This window comes from Mustela nivalis, assembly GCF_964662115.1.
Source record: "Mustela nivalis genome assembly, chromosome: 5".
Taxonomy (NCBI): Eukaryota; Metazoa; Chordata; class Mammalia; order Carnivora; family Mustelidae; genus Mustela; species Mustela nivalis.
In genome coordinates this window covers 138,751,254-138,770,897 of record NC_139024.1, presented here as the reverse complement: position 1 = coordinate 138,770,897, position 19,644 = coordinate 138,751,254, and the positions used below count along the sequence as shown (strand labels likewise).

The window sequence follows — 19,644 nt, the reverse complement described above, 5'->3', positions numbered from 1 at the left end:
AGCAATGTCCTTTCTTCATGAAAGTGACCAGTGGTATGGTTGAACGGGCAGAGCTCTCTGTGGACACAGGCTTACCGTGAGCTGTGCACAAGCTTCACACAGAATGTGGAGTTGCCCCTTTCTCATCCCTGAGGTGCAGAATGATTGGAAAATGAAATTTCAGGAGGAGAAGACACCAATTCCCTCTTTGGGTTGGTGATGTGGCTTCTCTTCATATTAGTAGTGGGACCTTGGACAAGCCACGCAATCCCACTGAACCTTGACTTCTTCATGTCAAAGGGGGAATGATGGTAGAACATACTTCATGGAGTTGTGAACACTGACTAAGAAAATCCATGGAGAAGGGCTAACATACGGTGCCTGGTGTGTGTCGTCCTCTTTCAATGAGTGTTGGCCACCCTTGTTAGCATGGGTGGTCAGGTAGCTAAAAAAACAACAACAATGAAACAAATAGTTCTTGGTGGTGGAGGTCCGAGTAAATGGCTTTCCATTTCCTGCAAGCACTGGGTCACGTGATAAACATAGGCTGTCCAGCTCACTGGTTTATAAAGGGTGAAAACGTCTGGCAGAATTTATTAACAACTTTACGTCTTTGTAGAATGCCTTAGGCAGAAGTTCTTTAGTACTCGATGAGTGATTTTTTTTTTTTTTACATTAATATCCATCCAACAAAATGATGAAGGACACGCCGGTCATTGGATGTGTCAAGAATGGCCAATAAACAATGACAAAGGATCTTTTCCATTCTCACAGTAAACACTGCTGCTCCTTCTCACCATCTTCCTTGATAAACACCATCTGGAGGGAGTTTTCACCCCAGAGTCAGCTCACTGCCATGATGAAGGATAAAGTCAGTTGCTGTTGAAATTGATCATTGCCCCCTCTTTTTCCTTTAAGCACGATAATTGATGGGGCTTCCTGGTTTGGGACCCTGGATTCTAGTGGCTCCCTTTCTGACATGGGAGACAACGTTGGGTAATGACTTGTTTATCTTTTTCTTTAACTTTCTCATTTCTCCTTCTTGCTTTCTCACTAAAGGAGGGGCTGAGCTGGCCATGAGGGAGTTGGGGGGACTGCAGTGAGGAGGAAAGAGATTGGGGCAGTTGAGTGTGAGAGTGGCCAATGGAGGATTTAAAGAGCATGTTTTATGTATGAATGGGCACCCCCTCTTTGGTGTTTTTATGAGAAATTGCAGTGAAGAACTCAATATATTTTTGGATATTGAGCTAGTGTTTAATTGAATGCTACACTGGACCAAGATGGGACCACTGTTCTCAGCTCCTAGCTTACTGTCTGCAATAGTGTCTTACATGCTGTAAGTGCTTAATAAGTATCTGTTGAATGAATTACCACCATCCTGGTTCCAGGTCTATATCTCATGAATCTAAAGCCATAGATATGCAAATGTATACATTTAATTATAAAATCCTCTAAATCTACTTTTTATGAAATAAGCCTATTAATATAACTCTTCGTTGATCTTTTCTTGCACTTCCCTCTTCCTTATACATCCATGTTCCAGAAGCAGTTCCAGTATTTTTAGAAGTCATCTCTCGTAGAATTTCCCAAGTCTGTCCTTATTTCCTCATTACTTGACAGGGGTGGTCATAATATTGTAAGGCTCAAACATGATATTTGGTCAGGCACCAATGAATATACACATTGTTAGTGGCCCTGTCAATGTTTCCCTCCAAAATGTCCCAGAGGAAGAAAGATGTGTGGTAATCGCCCAAGACCAAGCTGTGATATAGAAGGGAAAGTAATTTAATATAGGGGAGTGATGGCGCCAGGTCATCATTATGCAAGGAAAAAAGAGCCAGAGACACACAAAGGTTGATCATCTGATTTCTGAGGCAAGCTTGGTCATAGGATTGTAGGGACCTCCTGTTATACTTCGTGTGTGTAGGAGAGGTAGAGGGGCCTACTCTCTTACCCTGGACTTTTACTCCTGATCCTGACTCATTCAATAGAAGAGAGGGGCGTATGTGTGGGCGTGTGTGTGTGTGTGTGTGTGTGTGTGTGTATCCTTGAGCCTTCTTTAGAAATTGAACTTACTAGACATGAGTCACACCTGTGCCATAGTGGACCCTTTGTTGTGGAGTGGGGTTTGGGAGGACTTTAAATGAACCAGTTGCTTGGGGAATAGTCACTCATGTAACAACACAAATCCCACTAGATGGTCATCATGAATTCAAATATATTCAACTGAGGAAACACATATTGTGCTTGTACTTGTCCCCAGTGCTAAGGCTAAAAAAATGAACAAGAAACAAAATCTATTCCCAAGTGTCCCATAGCTCAGTGGGAGAATATAAAAGTGTAGTTACTACCATAATGACGTATGCAGAAGGTGCTGTGGGATGAAAGATGGGAAAGCAATCAATCTTTGGCTGTAAGCTAAAGAAGAAGGCCATCTGAGTTGAGCCATAAAGGATGGTTAGAAGGTTGTCACATGGATGATGTGGGGGAAGAGAGGGGAAGGAGGTTTTAGGCAGAAATAATAACAATGAGACAGGCAGAAATGCATGATCTTTTGTAGACAAAAACAGAAGTTTTGTGAGGTTGGGGATACTAAAGTGTAGAGTTCTAAGGAGAAAGAAGGTAGAGGAGAAAATGAAAGGGCACATCCTATGCCAAGGGCATTCTGTTGCAGGTTGGGTTTTCTAGATGCTGACATGGAGCTTTGGAGCACAGTGTTTCTTAAGCATTATGGCCAATGAAGGGGGAAGAGGCAGGACTGGAAAGAAGGAGAAGTTGAATCCCAACACATACCCCACAAAACTTCAGCCACCCCGGTGGGAAGGTTTGTCCACCTCTGAGCTCTGAGCATTGCTGACAGAGTTGACCATTTAATAGCATACTCAGGAAGTCAACCCCCCGCCACTCTGCTTATCCGGTCCATGTTCTCAGAGGACCTTAGTTGGGGCAGTGGCATCTAATGACGGGTTGTCTATTATAAACTCCCTCAGTGATAGTGAACACAGGTGCTACACCTAGACCAAGACCTACTGTGTCAAGAGATCCACATTGTGAAATCTAAAAGCCAGTGCATGGCTAAATGTGCTGTAATGGTTGACAAAAAGTTGTGGGTTGCTGTTAATACCTTGAGGGCAAGCTTTTCTCTGAAGATAGAAGTCAGCACCTACAAAATTCTCAACTTGGTTGTGAACATACCCTTGAATTCCACGTATCTTTCTCTCTGTTGAATGAGGAGAAAGGCTGTCCTACTTGAAATTGCCAATGACCCTCTAGGAGGTCTGTGAACACCACAAAAGGAGATACCAGGGTGTATTATTATAGCTCAATAGAAGTCCACTATCAAGACAAAACTTGACTGAGGGCTCTTTGTATTGTAAGCTGAGTAAGGCTGAAGAGTGGCAGGGAGAGCAGGACAGAGTTATGGTCCATTTGTCTTATTACCAGGTTCTCCAGAAACTCATCCTTATTTTTAACACTATTCTGCCTTGGTTTAAATCCTGAAGCAAGCACATCAAACTGTGTGACTTTGATCAAGCTTCTTAACTTCTCTGTGCTACAATTTCCTCATATTTAAAATGAGAACAATAAAGATGATAACCACATAGGGTCATGGAAATCATTATGAAGATGGAATGCCTTCACAAAACAGAAGAGCTTAGAACTATGTCTAATGTATAGTAAACATTCTGTAAAAGTTAGCTCTTACTATGCTTATTTAAAAACCACTTCAGGGACGCCTGGGCGGCTCAGTCGATTAAGCCGCTGCCTTCGGCTCAGGTCATGATCTCAGGGTCCTGGGATCGAGTACAGCATTGGGTTGCTTGCTCAGCAGGGAGCCTGCTTCTCTCTTTACCTCTGCCTGCCACACTGCCTACTTGTGTGCACTCTCTCTCTCTGACAAACAAACAAACAAACAAACAAATAAATAAAATATTTAAAAAAACCCCACACACTTCAAATATAAATTCCCAAACTTTAAGACCCTAGAGACCTTTGAAAAAAGAGAAGAAAAGAGGAAAATCTTGGGAATGGGCATGACACATTCTTCTTTCATTTATTTAACAAATAAATACCCATTGCCAGGGAACTGTGTGAAGATGTGGGGTAACCTGAATAAAGAAGGTAAAGTTTCTGCCCCTGAGGACTTCCAGTTTAGTGCAAACTTGAGTAAAATACAATGTGACATCCTATGTGCTTTATTAGAGGTAATATGAACGTGGCCATGGGACGTGGCCAAGGCTTTGGAGAAGGAAGTGTCAAGGGTTGGGGAGGCAGCCATTGAGTGCAGGTGTCCTGGGAGGAGGATTTTGCCAGTGGAGGTGGGAGCAGAATAAAAATGAGAGGATGTGGAGGGGCTTGATGCTGCGTTTGGGGAGAGCTGAGTACAGACGGAGCAGGGAGAGATACAGGCTGATGACTGGACAGGCAAGCTGGTGCCAGGCTGCCCAGAGTCTTGAATGGCCAAGCAACGGTTTGAACTTCACTCTGATGGCAAAGTGCAGGGGCGTGGTGTGATCAAAATCTGTGTCTGGCTTTGCAGCGGTCCAGAGGACTTTTTACTTTCTCCTTAGATCCTTGGTGCTTGGAGTGAGCTCTGAGGACCAGCCGGCAGGCTTTGCTTGCAAGCCCAACAGCAATCAGAATGTCAGGTCCCAACTCAGACCCCACCCCAAACCCCCAAATCGCCAGACCACTACAGTGTGGACTATATTGCATACTGAGTTTCAGAGTGTTTGCCTTACAGATGTTGCTTCTTCCCCATTCTGTTGTTGCCAAGCTGAGCTCCACGAGGAAGAAGAGCACAGAGCACTGGGGCTTTGGGGCTGAGGACTGCTCAGGTGAAGCATTTCTTGAAGGGCTGTGGTTCCTGTGATACTGTCGGGGCTGCTCACCTTGTGTCTGTCTCCCATGGCTCTTCTCAGTCAGGGTACTTGCACTTCATGGCTGGGACACAGATACGTTTCAAGACATTTCTGCTCATCAAGTGCTTAAAAATGGTTATCATCACATTTTGATGGTGACGTCTATTTTCCAAGTTTCTCTACCTTTCTGGAAGTTTCCAAAGTTGCTTCTGGGTCTCATTTTTTGCCGATGTCTTTTCAAACGTTATTTAATCTTCCAGCATCCCTTCAGTTCATAAATAGCATGAGAAGGTGGCCTTCCCCCTTTGGCAGGATGTAGTAACCTCAAAGAAACAAGAGTGCGGATCTGGGGAGAAGGAACAGCCACATCCTGAGAGCAAGGTGCTGGCTTTCAGTGGCTCCAACCCAAGGCAAATGCACACGAGCTGAACATTGTATCGCTCCAAATAGATGAGCCTCTAGGCACCAAAGACTTTCCATAAAAGCTGAAAGTCTATCTTCTCAGTTCTGCTCCTACATTTTTTTTCAAGCTACTTACTGTAGAATTGTTATGCTATTTCAAAGTATAGGAAAAGCCAGGGAAATTGTGAGAGTATTCTTTTTTTTTCCTTTCAACTTCCTATGGTAACTTGGGGTGGGGGGAAGCCATCTGCAAAGCTGCCCGGGTGGAACTTGCGGAATCAACCCCAGAGCCAGACAGCCCATCACAGAACACTGGAGTTCGACATTCTGTTCTCACAGAATGAATGCTCCGCTAAGCAGTTAATCAGCCCCTCGTTCCAACTCAGGGGAGAGAAGAGAGATGAAGGAGGCTGGGGGTGGGTGGGGAAGGGCTGTCTTACCTCGTACCTCAAGGGTAGATCTGAAAGAGACACTGTTAGAACCTATTCCAACAAAGACATCCTACCAAGTGCAAAGACATGAAAACAAACAAACAGAAAAGGATTCGAATCCTATTGTACAGCACAGTGGTCAGACCAAATTCTCTCAGCCTTGGCACTCGTGACGTTCTAGACTGGATAGTTCTTTGTGCGGGGCTGTCCTGTGTATGGTAGGGTTTTTAAGAGATGCCCTGTGCTCTACCCTTGGTTGTGACCACCCAAAGTATCTCCAGATATTGCCATGTGTCCCCTGGGGTGGATAACTCAAACTTGGTCAAGAACAATTAGGTTAAAGAGAGGGCTAAGTGGCTTCATGGCCCAGCTCGGCCATCTACTAGCTCCATGATCTTGGATTGTGTCTCTTAGTCTCTTGAGCTCAATTTCTTCATTTGTAAAAATGGGGCGAACTCACGGGATTACTATAGGATTAAATACTTAAATATGCATCATCTAGGACATAGTACATGTTCAATATACATCAACTATTTTTGTGATGACAATAACATCCCTCTCACGGTAACCAATAAACTGGAACGACTCATTGATAAGAAGATTAAGGACACAGACCACATCTTAGATGATCACATGGGGGAAAAGTTCTGCTGTAGCGAACAAAAGCATTGATTTGCTCTACATTCATGCTCAGCTAAAAGAAAAGCACTACACACATCGGATTAGCAGAGAAGCTCTGGAAATTCTGAAGGACTCAAACAGTGTTAATAGGGGTGCCGGATTTAACCTTGGAAATCTGGAAAACAACAGGACACAGTGTAAACAGAGTAAAAAAAAGAACAGAGGGCCTTTTAGAAGAGCTGTAAGGCTTAAACAAAATCCTCCCTCCCCGTACAACACCCACCGTCTCACTTAAGCGCCTCACTTAGAAAAGTCCCTTTGAGGTCTGAAGTAACTGGCCGTCCTTGCTGAGGAACATGGTGCCTCCTCCTTCTACTCTAACTGGCCCATGGTTCCTGACGATGGAAGGCAAAGCATCTGGTGTTCCGGGAGACGCTGAACCAGGAGCTCTAGGCAGAGCCTGGGGCTTGGGGGTGGGGGACGGGGAGTGCCAAAGAAGAGAGTTAAAACTCACCCAAGAGCCACCAGCTTTTGATGGATTTTATTATGGATGCATAAATCAAGCAAGATGTGAACTTTAAATTGATTGCAACATGTTACCTTATCGCTGTGTTCTCTGATTAATTTCTGGTCTGATCTTATCTTGTGTTTCCCAAGATGCTTCTGAGGGCTTTCATGTCCACAGCCTAAATCACACTTTCTTTTCTCCTGCCAGTATTCCATGTTCCCAGAGTGCGCAGAGCTGGGGAAGTGTTTTATACAGCGCACAACTTACTGCTCCGGGAGCCTCTCCCTTGCCGAGAGCAAATTCCTCGGGATGCGAAAGAAAAATCTGATTCCACTGAGGTCTTCTCACTTTTTTCATATAGCTTTAATCTCGGCAATCGTTTCAAGGCCTTGGTTTATCTTGATGTGTTCATTCACCCACTTTTTCGCTTTATAACTAATTTTATCCCATAGGCACGTCTTAAAATTTCAATATCACCTTGAGTGTTATCAAGTTTTTCTTCATACCAAAAGCTCAGAAATACTGATCTGCTTATGTAGCTTTATCTGGCTCTCTCTCTTGTCCCCCCCCCCCCCCCGAGGTACTGTGATTAGTCACGATCCTGATAGAGAGAAGATGATTGAATTGAAAAGAATATGAATAAGGCACTTTGGGCAGAGGTAAAGGAACCAACACAGGATGGCAAGGCACCCAAGAGCCTTGAGCTCCCAGAGGGCTGAGGGGCCATGAGGGGTGGGGATAGGGTTGTCAAAGTCTGAGGAGAAATGTACCAGGGGAGGCGCCATAGGATGGTAGCTTTGTGACGATAGAGCCACCAACAGCCCTTTGGAGAGCCATGGAGGATGCAGAGGCAATGAACTGTATCTTCTTCCACTTTTTGGTTTCCTCGTGGTGACTCTGATGGGAGTGTGGATGATCCTGTCCCTGGCACAGAGAAGCGCGGAGAATGGATCTGGACTGAGGTGGGAATGAAGCACGAACAATAAGTAACAGCAACCTCGACTTTACTCTTGGCTGTCGAAATTCTCATTATATTATCATTGGTGATGAACACACAGAAATGTATGCCAATTCTATTCTTGTTATGATGAAACCAATTAATGCTCTTCCTGGAGATACGTGTACATTTTTTTGGTTTGTTTTGTTCCTGTTATTGTTTTGTTTTTGGAAACTTCCCTTTTTCCTTCTTGATCAGTCTTGTATCCCTGTACAGAGTGGACGACTGTCTTTAAAAGCCCTAATGCCCATATAAGGAATGTACTAGAAATGTTAATTCTCAGTCCCTGCTCTAAGTCTACTGAACCAGAAACGCTGGGGTGGGGCCCATGGGTCTGTGTTAACAAGCCCTCCAGGGACTCTGACGCATGCTCAAGATTGAGAAGCACGGGGCAAGATGTTGTACAGAACATCTCTGCTGCTGCTCTCACACCACACCTTTTTGTTCCGCGTGTTGCTGTGGCAACTGGCCGTGCCCAGGTGTAGCCTGACCACACCTCACTTCAGCTGCACGGCAGATACCTTCTCTGCCTCTGGGCTTCTCTTCCACTGCAGGGTGGCGTAACTGGGGAAGCCTGCTCAGCTCTTCCTGGGCATGTGCAAACCTGGAAATGCTAAGGAGTTCATGAATAGTCCTGGGACAGCCTTGGACGGGTGGAGGTGGGGAGCCTGTTGTCTTATGGTCTTGGGGTGAAGGTGCCTTCTGTGTGGCTCCTCAGTAGTTTGCAGTGGGACTGAGCTCCATTTTCCCAAAGTACTACCCAGCTCAGTAATACACCTTTGGGTTGGCTTTCCCTCTTCCCGATCTCTTTCTAAGATAACTACCCACATGGAAACCCTTGTCTCAGGCTCTGCTTCTTGGGGGAATCCAAGCTAAGACAAATGTTTTTTCCTTACCCTTTATCAATATTTTACTCATCTTTAAGGACCATTTTCAAAGTTATCTATCGCTCATAAATCTCTGTCTTCCCAGTTAGAGTCTAATACTCCCTCCATTCGTTTGCTTCACGCTGCTTATTTTTACCATCGCAGCAGTGGCTGTAATCTGTCTGGCAATATGGTTTTTCTGTAGCTCTCTGTCTCCCTAGTGAGACTAGTGTTCTTGAGGTCAGGGACAGTGTCTATTCATTCAAGGAATACTCCCCCACCCACCCTTCTCCTGGCAGGTTTTTGGATCGTGCTGAGCACAATAAATGTTTGTTGAATTTAATAGAAAGTCAGAGTCCCATCTGATGGCTTTTAAAATCACATTGTAATATTCTCAGTGTGTCTGACTTTGGATACTCCTTTACTGTTACAATCTTGAAGTTATGAGCTTTCTCTTTTAGCTGTTTTCAATGCAGCTGTTGCTCAAAAAGGAGGTCTGATTGATCATGACTGTTCAGGACAGCCAAGGCCCACTTCAGGGTCCCATGTTCAGAAGGGTTCCACACTCTGACAATGCTTGGCTATTGCTATCTCAAACTTCTTAACAATTTTATCTTTGTAGTTGCTTTCTGTGAGTGAAGTCCAAAGGACATTGGAATGTACGTGTGAGTGGAGGAGATACTTGTAATATACATATCTACCCTTCCCCGGGGCCCCGCCATGTGTAGCTCACGATGCGCCATGAGCACAGAATCCCAGATGACCCATGACACAAGCAAATCCAGCAACACTTAAAATGAGCATAAGGCAAAGTGTGTGATGTCTATGACCAAGTAAACTGGGAAGAGGAAGGTAAGTAAGGACAGGATGTGGGGAGGGAGGGAGAGAGGCCACGCTTTCCAGGTAGAATGAGAATGTGCTTCCAATGCAGAAAGAAGGCCATAGGGTTCCAAGAAACACCAGCAACCAGGAAACCCTATCATACTCTGTCTCACTCATGTCATTCCCTGTATTAGCTCACCACTCTGGCTGAAAACGATGATGGAGAAGAATAGGGGCAGGTAGGGTAACCCAAGAGCTCCTTTCTTGTTTGGTCTTTCCTTCTTTTCAATACACTGAAGATAGAAAGTGCTGGTAGAAGGTGCACATAACAAAAGGTGCAATAAACTTGGTTTGGTTCATTTTATTCAGTGTTTCCATTGTTCCAATAAGAATAAAAATATGTGAACTATATGATATTGTAAAATACCAGTTGTATGATTTCTGTGATTCTGCATACCCGTTGAATGTTGTTATCTTTGCATGAAAAATGATCACAGTGCATGACAAAGATGAGTGGGAATGTTTAAATATATTCATACATGGGGATGCCTCGGTGGCTCAGTCATGGAGCGTCTGACTTTTGATTTTGGCTCAGGTCATGGCCTCAGGGTCATGAGATTGAGCCCTGTGTCAGGCTCCACGCTGGACTTGGAGCCTGCTTGGGATTCTCTTACTCCCTCTCCCTCTGCCCCTCTTCCCCCACTGCACACGCACTCTCTCTCAAATAAATATATACATCCAAGCATACATAAATATATTCATACATGAAGTATTCAAAAAGAAATGAAAAGTAAAAGTAAATGAAAAGTTTTTGTGTAATGAGCCACCCTGTATGTGTGTTTCAAGCATGTACAATAAAATGCTTTAATAAGTAAGAAGAAGTATGAGGAAGGTGAGCTGCTTCTATTCTCAGAACATGCTGGGCTTTGGGAATACAAAGATAAAAGCCGTGGTCCTTACCCAAGGACTTCACAGATTAGCAGGGGATTCAGACAATCAGCTGAACAATCAGAGAAGAGGGTGATGAGAGCTGTGGGCATCCAGATGCTTGGGGATCAGGAACAAAGAGCACAGACATCTCAGTGGGAGTCAGGATGCTAACTCATGGAGCCCTGGACACTGGCTACCCTCCATCATGGCACTTGGCACACAGTAGGCACTCAGTCATCAGAGGAACGCATCTGATTCAGTGTAGTTTTCTGGAGGAGGTGACTTCTTAACCGGAAGTTGAGTAGCTGGGCTTGTGGACAACTCTGTTGCTCCATTAACCTCCAAATATCGAGATGAGTTTGTGGTTGAAGTTACCGAAGAGTTCAAGGTGGAATGCAATTTCCCCTCTAGGGAAATTGTTATATCCAACATCAGTAGGAAAAGGAAACTTTGGGGCCCATTTCTGCCTTAGGCGTCCCTCTTCTTCTTCTCCTTCCCCTTCTCCTCCTCCTCCTCTTCCTCCACCTTTTCTTCTTCTAAAGATTTTATTTATTTATTTGTCATAGAGGGAGAGAGAGATAGAGAGAGAGAGAGCATGAGTGCACAAGCAGGAGGAGCGTCAGGCAGAGGGAGAAGCAGATTTCTTGCTGAGCAGAGAGCCGGGCATGGGACTCAATCCCAGGACCCCGGGATCATGACCTGAGCTGAAGACTGATGCTTAACCGACTGAGCCACCCAGGTATCCCTAGGCATTATTCTTAATCACAGGGACAAGGTTTAATTTTGTATTACACATTTAATGGCTAAGAATTAGAAAAGTCTTTGTGTATTCCTTCCCCAGACAAAATATTTTCCCTTTCCTTACATTTCATAAATCCATCCACATACCCTGTTCTTTTTGCCTATGTACCTCATATTTCTTTGCAGGAGACACAATAGCCTTCATCCCTGAAAGATTTGTTCAACAAGGCCCCCCTCAGGTGTCTCCAGAAGTCCTGGAAGATGATAAATGGTGATGACCATCACTCACAGAACTTCCAGAGCAAATGTTCCACCTGACCAACCATAAGGCTCTTCTGCTTGGTGTCACCATGGCTCCTGTAGTCATTAGACTGGGAGTTTCTTGAGAGCTGGTTTGGTGGTTCCAGCCACTTTGGGACCCAGCTCAGTGCCTGGAACATAGAAGGAACCCAACGAATGGGGTTGGTTGAATGGATGACCTCATACCATCTGACTGTTCCCAACCTTCTTTAATTATGATCTTTGGTACCTCAATTCTTTATCTTATTTATTACTCTTCCTTGGACACTTTTTAATACAGAACATACGCACATTTGCCCAGGCTCACCCTCCCTCTCCCCTCCCCTCAAATACACACACTGGCTTTATATATCTGCAATAGAACTTGACTGCAGAATTTAGCTGGGACACTCACACTTGTTGGGACAGTTCACAAAAACAGAAAAAAAGATGATGGATGACTTTGTCCCGGCCCTTGCGCATTTTAGCAGGATGGAATCTCTTGGTGGTGTCTGATTTCAGAGCACACCTGTGGACCTAGTGACAGCCTGTGCTCCTGAGTAGGTTTGGGAAAGCACTTATTTATTATAAAGCTAAAATTAAACTACACGTTTTTACATGTTGCAGAGCGGCCGCCGCTGATGCAAAACTTTGTCAACACGGAACTTTTCACACCTCAGGTTCCAGCTTCAGTAAGTGGATTACCTGGTTAAAACTGGTGTTGGTTTTTGGCATTGAAAATCAATGAACTAACTCGGGAAAGCTCAAAGTCATGGCCCTTTAGCTTCTTTGAGTTAAAAATCCTTTCATTTTAAGAGAATTGGGGTCATGTCTCTTTCTTTCTTTCTTTCTTTCTTTCTTTCTTTCTTTCTTTCTTTCTTTCTCTCTTTCTTTTTCTACTTCTCTTTTTTGATACACTTCTGAGTTTCCTTCTTCCAGATAGGACTCCCAGATTAAAGGAGAAACTGACAAGTTCTATGGCAGCGAGGTGACCGTCCTGCCCGGAGCAGCTGGGAAGCACCCTGTTCTGGGGATGTGCAAGGCGAATCACATCACCCTCCTGTCTGTGATGCTAAATGTAACAGTCTTGGTTTCTTAGCCACCAGCTCTGCGGCCCATGGGGCCGGGCAGCCTATGCCTCCCTTTGTTTGCCGGCAGTCTCATCACTTTCTTCACCAACAGAACATCTGCTCACAGTGCAAAGACCCGGATGAGCCCCTGTGAAACTGCTCCCTGCCCCAGACTCTTCCCATGCAACACTGCTGTTGAGATGAGCCCTCTGCGCACAGTGTCTCACAGGATCCACATTTGCAGGGCGGGACAAAGACATCTCTCAGTCCTTACCATTACAGAGACAGCTCTGGTCTCCAAAGGGAGGTGGAAACTAGAATGTGGGACCGGATTTAAAAAAGAAAAAGTGCTAATTGAAATGGAAAGCTAAAAGTTAGTAAGACCCTCACACCACAGAGGGGATGAGCTCGATGCGGGAAAGCCATCGATTGTAACGAGGCTTACCTGCTGGTATGATTACTGGTGTCATTATTACTTTACAACCCTTTAGGCATTTAGATATTATAAGGTATTTTTATATACACGATTGTTGATCTTTAATCCAAAGTAGGTACTGTAATCTTTTACAGATGAGGAAACAGAAGCTTCTAGAAGTTGCGTGATCCTGCACAAGGGTAGCCACCTAGCAGACAGACGAGCTGGGACGGAGAGAATAAATCTAGGGGTGCGTCACACTCTTTTATTACTGATGTAATGTAGGTATTTGCTGAGATATCTTTACAAAGCACCTGACTGAAGAGGAGACTCATAACCGATATTGCGGGGCGCCTGGGTGGCTCAGTCAGTTTAATGTCTGCCTTCAGCTCAGGTCATGATCCCAGGGTCCTGGGGTCGAGCCCCATGGTGGGCTCTCTGCTCAGCAGGAAGCTTGCTTCTCCCTCCTCCACTTGTCTTGCTCATGTTCCCTCTCTCACTCTCTCTCTCTGTGTCAAATAAATAAAGAAATTCTTTTTAAAAAAAACAACAAATATCGCATACATACGTTACAATGCACAAAACCATTATATAAGTACAAGTAATAAGGCAGTGAGCTTCTTGGGATCTAGCAAGGGAGAATGATGCTAAGAATTGGCGACTATTTCCAGGCCAGTCAAAGGAGAAAGACATTGTGTTTAGTGAACAAGACCATTTGGGTCATTAAAAAAATCTATTCTTCACTGGGGAAGAGATTTTTCATCACTCCCTAATGCAACTACCTAATGCATTCTACCAGACAAAACAAGCTCCGGGGTCATTCAATCCCTTTTGCTTGGTCTGGTGAACTTGACAAACGTGGTGATTAATTCTGTTTCCTTAGTACCTAGCCGCTGGAGAGGGGTAGGGTGCTGTGGATGTTGGACTAGAAAATTGTCTTCAGGGGCGGCTGGGTGCCTCAGTGGGTTAAAGCCTCTGCCTTCGGCTCAGGTCATGATCCCAGGGTCCTAGGATCAAGCCCCGCATCGGGCTCTCTGCTCAGCGGGGAGCCTGCTTCCCTTCCTCTCTCTCTCTCTGCCTGCCTCTCTGCCTACTTGTGACCTCTGTCTGTCAAATGAATAAAATCTTAAAAAAAAAAATGAAAAGAAAAGAAAATTGTCTTCATTGGAAAAGCGTGTCTTTTGCTGTACATTTAAGGCGCTGGCTCTTAGGTTAGTAAATCAGGCTCTCATCTTGGTGAACCTGGTTAGCTTGAATCCGTTCCCCAGCCCCAACTTGCTTCAGGTGAGCTCGATCTGAGTTTCTACAAGACCGATCCCTTAAACTCTTGATGGTCACGCCAAGTGCAGCTTTCTGAGGGTCCCAGCTAGACCTACTAGCTCCCCTCCATTACTGGGCATGAAAATAAATCTGATTATATGGTCCATTGAAACAGCCTTCCTCACCAGTGGAAACTTAGATGTGAACGTATACAGAGGTTCTGTAAGTGGCCACCTAAACCAGCAGTGAGCTTATGCCCTCAAAACGCATTCACTTTGGATGGCTCTAATTGTTAACAATTTTTTCCTTCTGTATTGAGCTGAACTTTTTCTGTCTACCTGTTCATTTCTCTGGAGTTGCACAGACCACATCTACTTCATCTAAGTGGAAACATGCTTTGAATGTTAGACTTGTGGCAACGATACACAAAATGGAACTTTTTTTTTTTTTAAAGATCTTATTTATTTATTTATTTATTTGACAGACAGATATCACAAGCAGGCAGAGAGAGAGGAAGGGAAGCAGGCTCCCGCTGAGCAGAAAGCCAGACGCGGGGCTCCATCCCAGGACCCTGGGATTGGGATCTGAGCCGAAGGCAGAGGCTTTAACCCTCTGAGCCACCCAGGCACCCCAAAATGGAACTTTTTTTAACAACAGATTTCTCTCCTTGACCAATGAAGGACTGCTCAGTTTAAGAGAAAAACTTGATTGGGTGAGCTCTGTACTGTAGGCAGTTAAGTCCAACTGAAACAAGCGCTGAGTTTGTGAAGTGTTTTAGTTTCCCACTGCCTGGCGTCTATCAAGAAAGGTGAAGGTTCTGAGATTTTTGTTTACTTGGATGCTAGTGGAAACTTTGAGACCTCTGGGTTAGAGACAATCGACAATATAATACAGCAACAGCAGGAACCTAAGTATCATCATTTTCTCGTGCAGGTTCTCCAAGCCATGGTTCCTATGGGTGGGCAAACTGACCCAGAAGACACCTCTACCCTTTCAAGCTCGGGAAACCCCAATCTTTTATAGCGGGCCATAAGCAACACTGCAACCTTTTCCTGGAGAAGGCTTTATCCTTATCATGCCGGACAGTCAACAAACCAGCCCTGCGACCCAGAGGGAGACACTACTTCTCTCTTCCAGGGCTGTTCTCTATGCAGACATCCTGGGAAAGGGGTATCTTTTCCAGACTTCATCGGGGGAGAGGGGGTCACTGCCTCTGCCTGCAAGATGGGCAGAAATGCAAGAGGCTGGTGGAGAATCGTGGCTCAATGGCAGCCCTTTCTGACTCCCGTGTTGCCTCTTCCTTTATTGATTCCTTTCGTTCCCTGCTAGGTTTTACTTACAACTGCCTCTCCCACGTTCTTTCCATTTCTGGCTGAAACGACAATTTTGCCTCTGAAGAATGCCGATCGGAAGAATTGGATTTCTGTCAATGCATGGATTCCATGGAAAGTGTATTCCAAACTATAAAAAAACTAGAAGTTCTAGAGGATGAAAGATGACATAACGTGAGGAAAAGTCAGGTGAGAGATTTGGATGAAACTTTGCAACATTTTTCATAGACCAAAGACGGAGGCCCAGACTATTGTTCTTACTGTCCCCCGACCCAAAACAAAACAAAACAAGTGAACAAAAAAAAGCCATGAAACAAACAAACAAACAAAACAAACAAATAAACAAAAAAAACCCCCAACCACCCACGAGAAAAAAGAGAGACAATCTGAATAAGGAATATGGTAATCAGGTAAATGCACATTCAGATAATGAGAGTTCTTTCATATATTGGTAAAAATGTGAAAGACTGTTCATAGCCAGCCCTGGGGAATGGTCAGAAATAAACAGTTTCACAGTGGCTGGGGGTCCTTTAAACTGACATCACCTTTTGGCAGGCTACTTCTCCGTTGAATTCGTGACGTTAACTTAATATTGTTCATAATAGCGAAATTCTGGGGTAAACATAAGAAGCCATCAATAGAATGGTTAAATATGATATATCCAAGTTATGGAATATAGGCTTGCCATTTTTAAGTAACTGCAGAAGAGCTTATTTATGGATTTTAAAGGATCCCTAAGAAATACTGCTAGTTAATAAAATAAAGTTGTGGAACAACACTTAGGCTATGATCACACAAATATATACAGATACATGTCTGCATGCCTATCTATTATGTTTACATCGATTTGATCTTACATCGATTAAGAGCACCAAAGGATAAACACGTAAACTGCCAATCATCATTAGCTCTGGGAGGAGAATAAAATAGGGCGTGGGAGCATGGGGACATCACGGTCGACTTTTGCTTTTAATTCATTATTCTCCAGTGTCACATGGTTTTAAATAAATGTGTCACCATGTTGCTTGTGTGATGAAAATGGAACAGGACAAACGGTCCTGTCGTAAAGAAAACCTGGCTGTCCTGGGCTAGTCATGTCATTACGAGCTCCTTAACCAGCAGCATAACTCTGGTGGAAAAAATAAGCAGAATGTTAGAACCGCCAGGGTGGAGGCAGAAGGAAGATGTTCAAGAACTCCTTCCATTTTAGGATAACACCTGCTCTTTGGCGCTCTGTCCGTCCTAGTAAAAGGGAGGGAGAGAAACACGGACTGAATTCAAGAGATCAAAGATGATTTAAGAGCTAGACGTTGAGACACGGTGAGAGCAGGATGCACTAATTCCACGGGCCCGGGGAGGCAAAGAAGAGATAGCAGGTTATCACGGACCCTCAGTGGCCTGGGGAGAAAGGCACCCCCCCCCCCAAAGGACCTGCCACGGGGAATACCCAGCACTGGTTCTCAAAGTGAGGTTCCCAGATATGCAGCATTATCATCACCTGGGACCCGGAGGCATACACATTATCCAACCCCATCCTAGACCGACTGAATCTGAAATTCTGCAGGCGGGCCCCAGCGATGTTTTGACAAGCTTTCCAGGGAATTCGAATGTGGGCTAAAGTGTGACAAGCACCACCTGAGACCAGGGGTTCTCAAAATTTAAAACACCTCTGCCTCACTGGGGGAGCTGGTTAGGCAGCACATTCAGACTCCGCAGGGATGGATGGGGGCCCGAGACTCTGCATTTCTCCCAGGCTTCCCGGTGAGGCCGTGCCCCCGTGGCTCCGACCAGTGGAGTAACTCGAGAAGGCAGAGAGAGCGTGTGTTCAACGACAAGAGGGCTTCCCGAGGAAATAGTCAGGGAGGATACAGACCTCATCAGCACTTTATTTCATTTTTCTTTCAAGGCCATGGGGCAAGACTAACGCTGCTTTTTTGGAGGGTTTGTTGTCTGGGCTGGTGTGGGTGCTTTCGCCAACAGTACTGTGTTTGTGTCTCGGTGGCACGCCTCCCGAAAGTTCCAAACAGTCGCTGTCACTCCTGACTTTATGTGAACAGTTCCTCTTTCCAGATGGAGAAGCTGAGGCTGGTCCCCGCAGCTGTTTGTGTTCCAAACAAGGTCATGGAGATCTGGGACAGCCCCGGCTGGCGAGGCCCCGGGATCTGGCTGGAGCTCTTCACACAGGCTTCTCAACCCTCTCCCTGCGGCCAGTGGGAAGCGGTGAGTGAGCTAGGAGATTAACACGCCACGGCTCCCTAGTCAAACCCAGAGCCGCTGACTCTCCGGGCTCGCTGGTGAATCACAGGGAGCTATAACCTCCTTTCCGTCAGAAAGCATTTATTTAAAACCCCTTGGCTAACTCACCCCGTGAGCTGGCCTGTCACACACCGTCACATGGGATGGAAACTGGCAATTAAATTTAGCAACCCACCTCGGCAAATCCAGACCGAGATGTTTACAGGCTAGCCCGCGAGGAGCCGGGAGCTTGTGCTCCTAAATCAAGAGGTTTCCAGAGAAAGTGAAGTCAGGCTTGGTGGGTTATGCTGAATTATGGGCACCTGTTCCCATCCATAACTTGATGGCAAGACTCAAAGGGCCAAGAATGCCTGCTCCACACGCAGCCCGATGGAGGGCTGGCCGCCTCACTGTCGGGCGTGGCGGGGACATGTGAAAGGGAGGCCTTTGCTCCAGGGATGGCTTGTTTGATTACCTACTCTGGGGGCTGAGACAGACAACAGTAACCAAAGAAAAAATGTCATTTTTCCCAAGTCCTCCCCCCAAATAAAATAAAATAAAATAAAATGAAAAGCACATTGATTGCAATATTGAGCGACTTAAGTCGATTTTTGTGATGGCCAATGGCGAGGTGAGCCTATTAAGTAGGGAGTTTTCTGGTTTATAGGATGCCATCGAGATTACAGCCTAGATTCATTGCTACAGACCTACCTGAGTCCAGGATGCTTTTCTCTTACAAGGCTCTACTTTCTGGAAAATGCCTGAGGTAAAAATGAGCAAAAGTGGAATTTGTGTGTCTTTCTGGATCTGGTGGCAGGTGTTGGGACGTCACACGAGAAGAGACGTCTTTTATTTTAGCAGAAGCCCTGCTTTCCGGGCGGCTGGGAGGGTGACTGTCAGAGAGAGGGAAGTAGAAGTCCCACGCGAGAGCCAGACTTTAGTCCCATCTTTTCCAACGGCTGGCGTGCCTGGTGAAGGACACCTGCCCAGCTTCTGTAAGAAGTAAGAGCTTGTCTTTGACAGGAGCCCAGGTCTGTGGGAGGGATGAAGAGGACCTGGGCAACCGGAGGGAAAGGCGGCGGGTGCCACTCTCCATCTGCGTGAAAGCATTCCGCTGGCCAGGTGCAGAGAAACATGTTGGAGCTTCAGCACACCCACATGAGTATCTGTTCTGCCACGTTACACAACAGCATCTTACAGAGGAAGGCACGGGACTTCGAGAGTCATCAGCTGGGCCCCGCGGGGAGGAAAAGGTCCGCTGATAATGGGAGCTACCCCAGATTAGCGCGAGGGGGCCTGGCTTCTTAGTCAAACCATCCTGGTGAATTTCCAGTCCCAGCGAATGATGCTGGAAGGCATCAAAGCCTTCAGGGCTGGTAAAACCTAGCTTTGCAGAGCCCGAGCCTCTCACAGAACGATTCCCTAAACTGTGTGTTCCTATCCACCTTTTCCATCGTAGCTCCTTTCCTTATCTCTGTTTTCTCTTTTTTTCTTTACCTCCCTGCCCCTCCTTTCGTTTGTTCTTCCTGTCCATCCTAGACCTAATGGCAAAGAGCCATGTTCCTGAGCTACCCCGGAGCCCTTGGGCTTAGGAGGTAAGTGGTCCCCTATGGGTCAGTTCAAGCAGGTGGGGGCTGACGCTACTGGCCTTGAAGCTGATGCCGGGTTGACTCGCCATGCTGGTTGCTGTGTATTTTCAGTGCCTTGGTGTCTCTCTTTGTCTAGCGTGGCTTGAAGTCCCTCCCCTTCCTTCACCAGGATGGTCTGAAGAACTAGCGAGGTCAGGTATGAGATCAGAACTCAGGAAGGGCACGGCATGAATGCTGGGCTTTGCCATCACTGGGTATTTCTGTGCACAATGGTTACCTTTCATGGTGCTCCAGCTGGCCTTCCTA

General features: G+C 45.6%; 1 long non-coding RNA gene across 2 annotated transcripts in view; it reads left to right on the top strand.

The window, feature by feature from the left end:
* LOC309865443 overlaps positions 1-18,460 on the top strand; it is a 54,779-nt gene extending 36,319 nt beyond the window's left edge. For both annotated transcript variants that reach the window (XR_014312099.1, XR_014312100.1), the window contains 2 exons: positions 15,513-15,703; positions 17,572-18,460. This is a non-coding gene — a long non-coding RNA (uncharacterized lncRNA). The remainder of the gene's footprint in view (positions 1-15,512; positions 15,704-17,571) is intronic.
* Positions 18,461-19,644: the final 1,184 nt, after the last annotated feature.